The following is a 13557-nucleotide window of genomic DNA, read 5'->3' on the forward strand; positions in this document are numbered from 1 at the left end:
ATTTTATGTAAAAATGAAATAGTAGTTTATAAGTGACTAAAATAAGATTCCTCTGCAGGACAGCTGGGCCTAAGAGATACGACACAAGCTCCTGTCTGACTATTATGACTCACTATTTACTGTTGACGATGTGTAAGCAACAGTATGCTCATCTTAAAAACGTTTGGAATACTGATTAAAAACTTCAAAATGAATTAGTCATAACCTAATTACTTAATAATATAACACATAGAGTCCACCATTGTAAATTATTCATCTACAGGTTGGCAGGGGGTGTAACCTGTGGGAAAGGTCAAAGCTGACATCTTGATCTATTCACATGGGCTGATGACAAGATGGGGATGACTTATACACTTCATACAAAGGCATTGTCTCGGGTGAACAAGTGCTATCTTATTCACACTGCATTAAGCTACAAAGTGAGCATCAGTGGTCAGATTGCAATGCATTTCTTATTATTAAGGAGTAAGGAGGTTATGTTTTTGTGTTTATCCATTTGTTTTGATGCAATTTTCTCGACGGTTTTTCCACCCAATCTAGATTGACATTACAGTCTTTGAAGGATGTCCCCATTCAAACAACGATAACGTCAAAAAGACTATCAAATGTACTGTTTAATGACAAAATGTAATGTAATGTCTCATGAGTTCAGGTTCTAATTTGTTGAGCTTTGGTAAAATCTGATTATATTTTTATATTCTCTTGGAAATGATAGATGTGGATGATTATTATTTGTTTTTCTAACAATGTCTTTTTTAAACGTCGAGTTTAGAAATGATGGGTCGCTCTTACAGCCCAAAAAACAAAACGATAGCTCTTGATTAGGCATGGGCTGGTTACTAGTTTCAAGGTATACAACAGTATGAAAAAAGTGGAGGTCCAGCGTAGCCACTAAGTGGAAATACTTTGTCATGTCCTGTGTCGGAACTGGGCTTCGATGTGCTGAAACCACGGGCATGGGCTGTGTTGCTGTGTGCAATAGCAATTCATTTAAGAACTTAAGTGATTTTGGTTGCTTGATATCAGCTCTTAAATGAAACTCTTCTGAGCTATATTTGTTGTCATCATTATATTTGTCCAAACAAACGTACCTTTACTTGTACCAGGCATTAAAATGGATCAATAAACTGAAGAAACAAGGGTGGTCTCATCATTTTTTCCATGACTGTAGATAGCACCGAACCAAATCACCAAGTCACCAGATGTGGAAATGTGATTGAGAACGAGACAGGCGTCGAGGATAAGTGGTATAAACCGTTTACTCTCCACTGAACAACAAGCAACAACAACCACTAAAGAGGATGTAGTGCAAAGCGCTCTTATTTTGACGGCCGGAAGGGTGTTGTGTGGGTTGGGAAGGTCTCTTGACGGTTTCTTCTTCGTTGGTGTTTGTGGTTATTTCTTTCTGTCGGCGGACTGGGCATCAAAACTAGGAATCGAAAATGAAACAATTAGAACGATCCCGGCAGAATCTGAATGTTAGTCCCGGTTCGCATCGATGGTCGTAACTCGATGCCCAGCCTTACTCTTGAACAAGACTCTGAGGTCCTTAAACTCCTCCACTTGGAGCAGGATCTCATCCCCGACCCGGAGATGGCACGCCACCCTTTTCCAGGCGAGAACCATGGACTTGGAGGTGCTGATTCTCATCCCAGCGAGACTTGTTGTCAAAAAATTCTTATATGTCCCAGTACTCTTGGGAGACTTGAGTTTAAGTTAATGTTCCAGTTAGCTTTCCTGCCTGTAACTTGTTAGCGCTGGCTGGTGAAGGTGCTGCTGGAACATTGAGCAGTTAAAATTATTTCCCGCAGGAGTGGCTGGACCAGCGCCGATCGTAATGGACGGTGAAATTGAACTAGATCCCTGAGTTGCACAAGAATGTGGCTCCAAATGAATCAAATGATAGTCTTGAAATCAAATCAATGCCTGCAGAGGTTGTAGACAAGCTGCAGAATAACCTCTAGCTGTATTCATGGGATCTCCAGCCTGAGTGACACAAGCAGGAAACACTATCCTGAAATCAGACAACATCAAAGTACAAAAACTGCACTTCCGTACATATCCCATGATAGCAATCATTTGTAACCAAATTTTTGTTGTTATAAATGTGATTGATTCCTCTCTGCCAATTAACTCCTCTCTCCGGTCTTGGACTAAACTCAATTTATCAGAGACTAACCTCACCTATGGTCATGATCTTTGGGTAGTGACTGAAAGGACAAGATGACGGGTAGCGTCGGCTGAAATGAGTTTTCTCCGTAGGGTGGCTAGGCTCTCCCTTAGAGATAAGGTAAGAAGCACCGTCAACCGGGAGAAACTCGGAATAGAACTTCTGCTCCTCCGCAGAGAATCCAGATGAGGTGGCTCGGGCATCTGGTCGGGATGCTTCCCGGACGCCTCCCTCGGGAGGTGTTCAGAGCATGTCCGACCGGTAGGAGGCCTCGGGGAAGACCCAGGACACGTTGGAGAGATTGTGTCTCTCAGCTGGCCTGGGAACGCCTCGGGATCTGCTGAGAAGAGGCGGACAAAGTGGCCGGGGAGAGCGAAGTCAGGGCTTCCCTGCTTAAGCTGATGCCCCCGTGACCAGACCTCAGATAAGTGGAAGAAGATGAATGTGTGTATGGATACCTCCAGAATTTGGAAGTAGAAAGAATGAAGGAAAATAAGTTCTCCTCCCATAGAGCATGGAAGTTGTACGTTTTTGGCTTCTTACTTTGTCCTTCGTCCCCTCTACACTTGAAACCCTTTCTTAAGTTTAGAACAAATAAATTGGAGCTTGCTATGTGCTATGAGCAGCAGTAGCAGTATTAATATCGAATCCTGCTTTGTGGAAATTCACTTATCGTGGTCCGAAACCAATTAACTGCGATAAATGAGGGGCGACTGCAGTTGGTTTCAAACCTGACTGTGATAAGTGAATGAATGAAGTAGGATTCCGTCTTTGTAAATTGAATATTTTCATAGTTAAGGGCATAGAAAACCTGTAGTATAGTAGATAATCAGAGAAAATAGGACATTTAAGACATAAATAAAACTTGTGCTCATGTGTGTTGAAATAAACGTGTTAGGGATTTGTGGAGGAAAGTAAGCGATATCAATGGTACAAAGATGAGTTTTCTGCTTGGCTTGGGTTACGGCCGCAACAGTAGCCCATGTTATTATTGTGATTTGGATTATTATGTTATTATTAATTCAAACCTGCAATAAAAGCCTGTTGTTCCGGGTTAGGGTTAGCGCTTGTATGTTTCACCGAACATTAAAGTAACATTACTTACTTTACCTAAATTTGCATATATATATATATATTTTTTTTTACAAATAGGCCGTATTCAACCATGAAACAGCATGATTTATTAATTAATATGTTTTTTAAAAAACGTGATAGAGTGAAGCCACGGAATTCGAACAGCAATGTGGAGAGGGATGGCTGTATTTTGCTATTATATTTCCTCCATATTTATGTTTTTTTTTTAATAAATTGATGACATTTTCCACAAGAACCTTTAACAAATAGACCAGATGATAAATGGGTAAAACAGGGCAGTCATTATTTCGTGCTAACAGTGTCGAACAACTAACTGCAAAGATGACACATGGATAACTGCAATTCTGCAATTCCAGCATCTGGCAGGTTAGGGGATGACACAGTGCAATATTATATTGTAGTGCACATAGTCACACCTGTGTCATACTGGGCTGTCACTCTATTGTGTGAAGATGTTAAGTACAGCTACTGTCCACCTGCTTCCCTCTGCTGCATACACACATAAAGCATTTGTCACTTTCTCTATTCGGCTCTGGCATTTTTATTTCATCCAGGAGAAAACGCTTTGATCCATTTGAAGCTTTAATTTAATAACATGTATGTGCATAAGTACATATGTACACAAAATCTAATTCATCCAGTCAATAACAACGGTCGCTGCCATCCATCACCTATGCTGGAAATGCAATAGTTTTATGTGGTGATGGATGGACCAGTTCATGAAATACGTAACATGAGATGAAGGCACTTAACTGAATTTGCCACAGCGCTACAATATGCTTGGGGAATGCATACTGCTCCCAACTCTCTGCAATGTATGTTGACCTAATGTTACTATGTTTCCCTGTACTTGTGCATCAATTGAAGAAATCTCACTATGACATCTCACAAAATGCAACTATTTATGGGGGCTACATACCTGTGATTATCTAATGACAGTGCCTGCACATTAGAGCTGCATAACAACAGTTCTTTTGAAAGACACTGATGCATTGTTGAAAGTGACTGTAGGGGCAGAGTGACTATAGTCACTCTGTGTGTGAATACTATAGTATTCATAGTGTGAATACTATACAAGCCCGCACACAAAGCCATGCACACAAAGCCTCAGGCAGCCCAATGTTGAACTGCGACTTTTTTGTCTTGCGACTTTACCCAGTTTCCCTGAGTCCTTAGTGGGCATCAAGCCACCCACTGCCTCACCTCAGTGTGTATCATGAATGTCATTAGGTCTATTTTAGGAAAGGGACTAGAGCCCCACTAAGAAGTTCTTAAAGTTCTTAACTGCACTGTATTTCGCGTATTTTGTTAATTACCGGAACTTTCTTTCTCACCGCATTGATTTCACATAGCAGCATACAGTAGAAACGAACACCTACAGCTAGCGTTAACTTAACAAACTCAAAAATAAAAACACAACAGCACCGTAGCCTTACCTTTTGGTAGTGATCTGAGGCGTTGCGAGCGCGGTGCTGACGCTGTGGAGAATCTGTGGAGAAGCTCTTCGCTAGTCGGCTAGTAGCTACTCGGTATGGTATGGCTAAGCGTCAATGCGCCAGTAACGTACAGTAGTTCTGTTGGATTAGCAATGTTAATAATAATAATAACAATGTCGCTGTAGCTTAGTTAATATGCACGTCACATTATATGTAAATACAAGCCGCACGGTGGCCCTAGTGGTGGCCACACAGTCAGGAGATCGAGAAGATCTGGGTTCGAATCTCCGTTGTATGGAGTTTGCATGGAGTTTGCATGTTCGCCCCGTGCGTGCGTTGAGTACTCCGGTTTCCTCCCACATTCCAAAAACATGCATGTTAGGTTAATTGGCGACTCCAAATTGTCCATAGGTATGAGAGTGAGTGGTTGGTTGTCTATATGTGCCCTGCGATTGGCTGGCAACCAGTCCAGGGTATACTCTGCCTCTTGCCCGCAGTCAGATGGGATAGGCTCCAGCATACCTGTGACCCTGGTGAGGATAAGTGGCATAGAAGATGGATGGATTATATGTAAATTGAGCGTTGCTGGCGCTTTTTGGAGACTTTTTCAGATGACTTTGTTGGCGGAATAAGTTAGTTTCAAACGTGATGAGCTGTCTCTTTTTATCTGTTTTTATGTCTTTCAAACGCACAGAAAAGAGAAAGACATATGTGTTCATGTCTCACATAAGGATTGTGGTTGATGGGCAAAATTCCAAAAAAGTGCCGTTTTCCTTTAAGCCCCATTGATTTGTGACCGAGGAGATGATAGTGGGCTTAAAGAAGGAGAGGACAATTCACTGGCCACTGTTTATCAGTGAGGCTTTCAGCTGGTAAAGAGGGCTCAACAGTGGTTGTACTTTCTGAGAAGGCTTAGGAAGTTTGGCATGTCACCTAAGATCATCAGCAACTTCTACAGCTGCACTGTGGTGAGCATCTTGAGCAGCTGCATCACCGTGTGGCACGGCAGCTCCACTGCGATGGAACACAACCGCCTGCAGGGAGTGGTGAAGACTGCTGAGAAGACCTGCACTTCATTGCTCTTTCTTCAAGCCGTCTGCCAGCACAGTCCACAGAAGACCTGCCTCCATCCACCCGCCCCCTACACGGACTGCTCTTTTTTTTACCCTCAGGCCGAAGGTACAGAAGTGTGAAATGCAGGACTGGGGAATAGGACTGAGATAAACCTGCACACAGAATTACTTGCTACCTCAGCTCTAACTGCCATATTTATTTAAGACTGTCATTTGCTTTAAGGCGTTTGCTTACTTTACAAGTACTGCCTCTCTTACTGTATATATATTTATCTTCTTTTTTACCTTTTTATATTACTTCCTGTGTTACTGGAATTCATTGTGGAAGCAAAGGAAGAATTTCATTGTACGGGGAAACATCTTTCCTTACCGTCCCTGTGACAATAAACGAGATCTTATGTTATTTTAACTTGTCACTCAGACATTACGGCTGAATCCCTTCCCGAAATGGGACACCACTTGATTCTCATTGCATCATCACCCTTCACCGCTTGTTGGCTGTGACACAGGCAGATGAGATCATTAAACTGTTCATAATAAGTGTTTCTTACCATAAAGTACGGTAAGGTGCATGCATGTAGCCATTATTTCAATGTTATATAGCCTAGCTCAGAACACGTTTAAATAAAAGAAACACATTTTTACAAACTGTGACATTTACTGCAAAACAACAAGCAACTTGAATAAATAGCAGCTTACAACCAGCACTGTAACAACATTTATACAAATAGAAAATGTGTCAAGTATACAAATGAAATAGAAAAAACAATATTTGAACATGAACAAATGGATACACCTTATCAACCATTATTTCTGGGTTTAAAAATCCCCAAAATGACACATCCACCACCGCTGCCGAGCCTGCTGCTGGCCAGCGTCCGCTCTCTCGAAGACAGGATGGACGAGCTGAGAGCAAGGATTGCAGCTACGGGAGATCGGAGAGTGCTGTGTGTTCGTGGAGGATTTACCGGACTCGGCGGTCTGGTTTGGGACATTTGCCGCTTGCCGGGGAGATCGGACTTCGGTGTCTTGTGGACACAGAGCCTCGGGACTGTTCTCCCCGAATGTTACCAGCATGTAGGCTTTCCCACGAGGGCAAATAGCATCCTGTACCAAGTCTACAGCAACATGAAAGGTGCTTTGAAGGCTCTTCCAAGTCCCCATTTTGAAAAAGCTAATGTCTCTTCTGTTGTTGTTGCTGAATTTATTGGTATTAATGTTTCTTCTGTTCTTATTCTTTTTCTTGTGTTTTTCTTTCTTTCTTTCTGCTGGGAGAATGAACAGAACAAGAATCTCATTGCATAGCAGAACCACCTGTTCTACTGTGCATATGACAATAAAACTCTTGAATCTTGAATCTTGAATCTTGAACATATGCATGATTGATGGGCTACAACTATTAACTCATGTTAAATACAATAATAATAGTAATAGTAGATAGTAATAGTGTGCTGAAAACAAATATAGACTAATGATTACAAAAAAAAGATTCCAAAAGCTGAAAAAAAGTTTGATAATGTGGTGTGCGGTCCACACATGGCCATGTTGTTTACATCTTTGATTTAGCTCGCTTCCTGACCATCCGTACTGCATGCTGAATACAATAAGCATATCTCACCATGAGAATTGTTGGTGGGCCAGGGTGGACTATGATTGACAGCAGACATGCTTCTCTACGATGCGCTGTGTTACATGAGTGATTAGATAGCGAATAAAAAAACGCCAACGTCACTGTACAGTTCGGTAATGTAGAGTCCCCTCGCTAGCGAGAGATTTTACAATACAACTTACAATTAGCAGGCTAATACAGTCGCTATCTAATCATTGTCTAATCATTTATGAAATGTCGTAGATTGCAGCGAAGTTAGATGTCGGTGTTAGCCGGCTACTTCTAACCAGCGACAACCAACAATTCAAAACATGGCGAATATTTACGTGGAGTATTAAATGATTGAATATCTAATAATACGTGAGTGACGTTACGTGAAAATCAATAATTTTGCTTAATTACTTACGTTTACCTTATATGCTCTGCCGCTGGAGTGTTGTATCAGAGTCGACTCCGCTTCCCCTTCATTTAACGTCTGGTCACGACCACACTTGGTTTCTAGGGCTGTGCACCCCTTAGCATGTACGCCTTGATTTCAGGAGAATTGGGACACCGCTTGATTCTCCTGAACGTGCAAAACCTGTGGGTAAGAGGTAAGGTAAGGGGTAAGGGGTAGAACTGGGATTCAGCCCAAATTACACTCTAGCTCTTCTTAATGCGCAGCTATCTGACTGCACAGCCTGATTGCGAGCGAACACAAATGGAAATCAGATGTTGCAATGTATTGCAATTGGCCGATAGGATGGAGAGATCTTCCCTCAAAAAATGTTCTCTTTAAAAGACAAATTACATGTTTAGTTATTTGAAAGCGGTGCTTTCGCGTGGAAAGGATTAATTGATGTGTTTTTTTTTTTACATAGAGTAAACTTTAACATGATTAAAAATATGAGATGTGTGGTTTATCACCATGAGTCTGCACGAATGTAGTGTTTGAGATGTTCTCCCTGTGTACGCGTGGGCTCTTTCCAGTATTCCTTCCACAGTCCAAAAACATGTATGGTTTGGTATTGTAGGTTCACTCTACTCACACTAGGCCACAACTGTCATCTAAAGTCCAGCACTTTTGGCTGGAGTGTGTGCTCTGAGCCGTGCTTAAGTGTAGCACACTTCCCCTCTTGCACAATTGGAATAGGTCGGCAGGGCACGGCACAATTCCATGCACACGTGCAGCGTATAGCAGAGCCATAGAATGACTGCAATGCAATCTCTCATTGCAGGTTCTTAATGATAACTGACACATTTTACGAAAGAAATACATGCACAATAATCCAGAAGTCAAACCATGCTCACCCCAGCTACGTTCACATGCATAATAAAGTCATTTAATGTCATTTAACTAACGCAGTCGCTCCTCTGGCAAGTAAATAATGACAGGGGCCACCTCGCACAAAATAATCATAACTCAATGTAAGATGGAAATAATCCACAAAATCAGGGAAACTGCCCACACTAAATCAACTGGAATAGAGCCCAGCCCCCCATGTATGAAGACGGGTAATTAACACAATCACGGTTTCATTCTTCTTCTGTGCACACTATTTGCTACATATTACTGTATATTAGGTCATTGCCTATCGGAACGTCCAAGCACATTCCATACGTAGCTTCCAGGCTAATGATGCAAATTTGCTCCCACTTTTTTCTAACTATGTTTTTTTTTCTCACATAGAATACCGCATTACACCTTGGTCTCTTGCTGCTGGCACAACAATCACACCGATAGCATCTCTTTTTAAAAAGGCTGTTAAAATGTTTGATTAAAAAAAAAAAAAGATCTCATCACTGCACTATTTTGGATAACCTTTGGATCGCATAACTCGTGGAGACTGTGAAGTACCACACACACATATCACTTTTGGACAAACAGTGCTGTCAGTAAAAGCAACAACATATTGGAATAGCCTACCACCAACAATAAGAGATTGTCAGACATGAACAATCTTCAAAACCAATCTCACAGTGAGAGGAACCAGCTGAGGTGGCTCGGGTATTTAGTCCGGATGCCTCCCGGACGCCTACCTGGTGAGGAATTCCGGGCATGGCCAGCCGGGGGAAGGCCCCGGAGCAGCCCTACGACACGCCGGAGGGATGACTTGGGAACGACTTGGTGTCCTCCCTGTGGAACTGGAAGTCTGGACTTCCCTACTGAGACTGCTGCCTCGGTGACCCAGAAAAGCGGAAGAAAATGGATGGATGGTTGCAGATGTCCATTAATATGCATCGTCATATGCGTTTCACGCTAGGATGGTGTAGCTTTCATCACAGGCCTTGTTGACTCCTCTCCATATCTTTAATATCCACACTCCTGATCAAAATCTTAAAACCAGTTGCTAGAATTAGCATTTTGCACAATTGGGTCTTAATGAGGTTTTAAGTAGAGCTACAATATGCAAAAACAAGAAGGGAGAGTGAGACAAAAAAAAATTGGAGGTTGTAATTTAAACAAAACCAAACAAAAAAAAAGACCATCACTCCAAAAATAACAAAAAACTCTCCAAACCAGAACAAAAAATGTTCTCAGTAGGACTCAGTAATGAGTAGCTCCACCGTTCTTGTTAATCACTTCAAAAATGGCTTTGCTTGATACTTCAGTCATTTGAGGTGATGTTTGTCTGAAACGTTTGTGACGGATGACGGATTGCAAACGGAGCCATGTGTGAATTGTCAATAAGGTTTTCATTTATAGTTCTTAATATAAACAATAAATAATGATAAATTATTTTACTTATTTTCTTTGTTTGTCGTTTAAAACACCAGTTTCACATATTTTACATGTTGTTGTCCTGTTTTTTTTTCTGTTCTTGTATATTAGCTTGGCTATATTGTCAATCACCCAACTACCTCAATATAATTAATAAATTACATAAATTAATGATAAAATGATTGATGCATTACAATTCAGTATTTCTTAAACAAATCAATATGTTATGATTTGAAATACACTACTTTTCTAAATTTCCCAGAAGCATTAGGTGAATTTGCACGAAGTATTGGTACCAGATCGGTATTGCAATACCTGCCTGAATTTTACTCAGTATCGGATCAGACACAAAATCAGTGGTATCGCACATCACGTTTGGCATATTGTAAGCTTGCTGCTTTGCGGCATTGCCGTAGTACTGCCGTTCTTCTGGGGACTCGACCATGCGGCCCATTTGTCTTCAAGTGCCTCCTTGTTTTGTGTCTTGAAAAAGCCACACCGCTTTCTTTTAGAGTCCTGCCATCTACCATCTTAACTTATATGTGCACTTTTCTTTGCATGAGCAATTTTCCTGGCAGTCGTGGCTGCGTTTTGTGTTGGTCTATCTAACTGTGGCTTCGTTTCAGCAGAATCCCTCATTTTCCACTTCTTAATTAGAGAGTTTGAACACTGCTGATCGGCAATCTCGGGTCTTTGGATATCTTTTAATATCATTTTCCTGTTTTACAGCTCAACTTCCTTCTCCTGCAGATCATTGGGCTCTTTCCAGCTCCATGTCTTGTTGGTGACTATATTTCTTTGTCTTGGCCCAGCTTGCTTGCAACAAGATATTTAGACACCAATACAAGTTTAGAGTCGTGTTTGTTTTGTCAGCTGAAGTATAAATAAGACTTATCACTTATGATACACTTTCAATTCAGATCCAAGACAAGATCTCTGTTAAAAATGACCTTAATCTGTAAAAAGACAAAGATGCAACTATTCATTTTTAAATAAATGTCTATCCCCCGCAAAATGGATGGATGGATGGATGGATGGATGGATGGATGGATGGATGGATGGATGGATGGAGGTTAATGCTTAAAATGATCAAGTTACTTTTGTTGTTGCTTGTTTGTCTGTTTATGTATGAAGATGTTTACATTCAAATGTACACTGCTGAACCAATTTCCATGAAACCTTGTGGAGGAGTCATGGCGTGGACCAAAAAAGAACCAATTAAATTGGTGCACATTTGATCTTTTCACTTTTTCTCAGTGAGTGATGGATGAATTTTAATGACAAAATTCAGGCGTAAGGACGAGGTGGCCAGTTGTGCTCATGTGTTTACATACCCTGGCACAATTCTTGAGTTCTTGGGCATTTTTTAGAGGATATAAATGATATTACGGAAATTGTTCTGTAGTGGTTAGTGGTTGGGTCGAGCCATTTATCATAAAACAATTACGTTTGTTGTTTTTAAAAATCATACCATAAACTGCTCAAATGACCTCGATCACAAGTTTACATACACTTGAGGGTTTCGCTTGATAACATGCAAGTTGACACACACTGGTTTAAACGGACACTAAAAGTAACCATCCTCATGTTTGCTTGTAATCAATGTGTGTGTGTAAAATAGTCTTCGTGGGTTCTTGACAGACCCGTACATGTTTAATCCGCTGATGGCACTGATGTTGCTGGATTTCGAGTCGTGAGGAAAGCAAAGGTGTGTGGTGAGTTTTCGTGGCTCACGATGTGATTTTTGGTCGGGCGGCGGCTAATTAGTCAAAACGCGGGACACGCGCCCGTGATAGCCCGAACAGTGGTTGGATTCGTCGGTGGGCGACGGTGGAGGAAACTGGGTTTCCGACTGCCTGGGGTCCTCCTTAAAGAAGGCACCTGTTCCTCTAAGTTTCACCAGTGATTTTCAAAAAGTACGTCAAAGATGGTTTTGTCTACATTTTGTGGTTGCCTTTTCATATCATATAGTCCAGCGGTCGCCAACATGGTGCCCTCGGAGCCCTCCACGATCACGAGGCGCCTGCAAGCTTACTTTTCATTCAGGTTTTCAGTTAATAATGTGAGAACACTAGAAAGAAATGCATTCTGAAATACACAATGTGAGTTGTAAAACAACTTGTAAAACAAGCGTATTCGCTTTGTTTGGGTTGAAATAAGCTATGAAAAGAGGTTTTTTTAAATGTTTTTTTATTAAAAAATTTACACTTCATCTATGTGCTTGGTATCGGCCGATTTCACTCGAGGATGATCGGTATCGGCAGCATAAAACCCTGATGAGAGCATCCCTACCTTCAAGTCTTCTGAGTTTTTGAATCGCTTCAGCTGTTAGTTATTGCAGCAATGCAGTCAACCCGCAGCAACATGCCCTCCAGCTTTGAGTGACTCATTAGCGTCAGATTGCAGTGGTGAGAGGTGGCACATGAATGACCTCTCTCAAACCCTCAGAGGTCAGTCTGGTTTCTGAAGCTGCAAATTTCGCCTCAAGTTGAAGAAGTGTTGCTTTGGTTACTCTGAGCTGCACTGAGCTGGCGCAGATTCACTCACATCATTGACGTCTACATTCAGTCATGTAATATGTGTTTGCTGCTATGAACGCCTTTATTGTTCACTAAAGGACTGCCCTGGTAGAGGCAGAGTCAGGCATTCCGTATCCTGCCTCCATCTATCTGCAGACTTGTGATGTTGAAAGGTTCTGTCATTGAATGTAAATGTAACAAATGAATCAGAGGGGAAAAGTCATGGAAGCAAGTCTGCTCTCTTCCTCGTCCCGCCGTCTCTTACACTCTGTTATTTAGCTGTGTACAAACACACATAGCAGCAGAAGTCCCAGACACATTTTCTGACTCAAACTGTACCTGAGGGTGTCTAAAGTACTCACTTGTGGTGAACTAGCACTGCAGACAGAACAAGAGTGCAACTACTTCGGGGGCCAAGCTGCCTTTTAAGTAGAAAAGTCCTTCAGCCAAACCACTTGACTCTTTATTAAGTATAGTAAAGTAAGTAAAAATCCAACTTACCACAAAATAATTCCAATATTAAATAGAGCCAGTAAAACGTATTTAAAATGTACATTTTTAACCGTATCAAAGTCTAAAAATGTAATGGACTATGTCCCGCATAAAACTTAACTGTTTTGGACTTGTTCGTTTAAACACTAGGTGGCGCAACTGTCCTGAACAAGGCAGTGTCTCCACATAGAAAGCGATCACAGAAGAAAAATGGTTCCAGGTAACCAGAAATGGCGACACCAAAGAGACGCACGATTGCAAGCGAGTATGCGTAGGCCCTACGACTTTCTGCATTAACGGAATCACGGAATTGGACAATAAAAACGGTATCAACCCGGAAATTGACGTGAATGAAATGCTGTCATCGTAAAGAGAAGGCACATTTGTGTGGGGAACCAGCGGACTGCTTATTCATGGCGTATTTCCTCACAAACCCCTCCCTGAAGCGGCCACCTGAAACAC

This window comes from Dunckerocampus dactyliophorus, chromosome 8, assembly GCF_027744805.1.
Source record: "Dunckerocampus dactyliophorus isolate RoL2022-P2 chromosome 8, RoL_Ddac_1.1, whole genome shotgun sequence".
Taxonomy (NCBI): Eukaryota; Metazoa; Chordata; class Actinopteri; order Syngnathiformes; family Syngnathidae; genus Dunckerocampus; species Dunckerocampus dactyliophorus.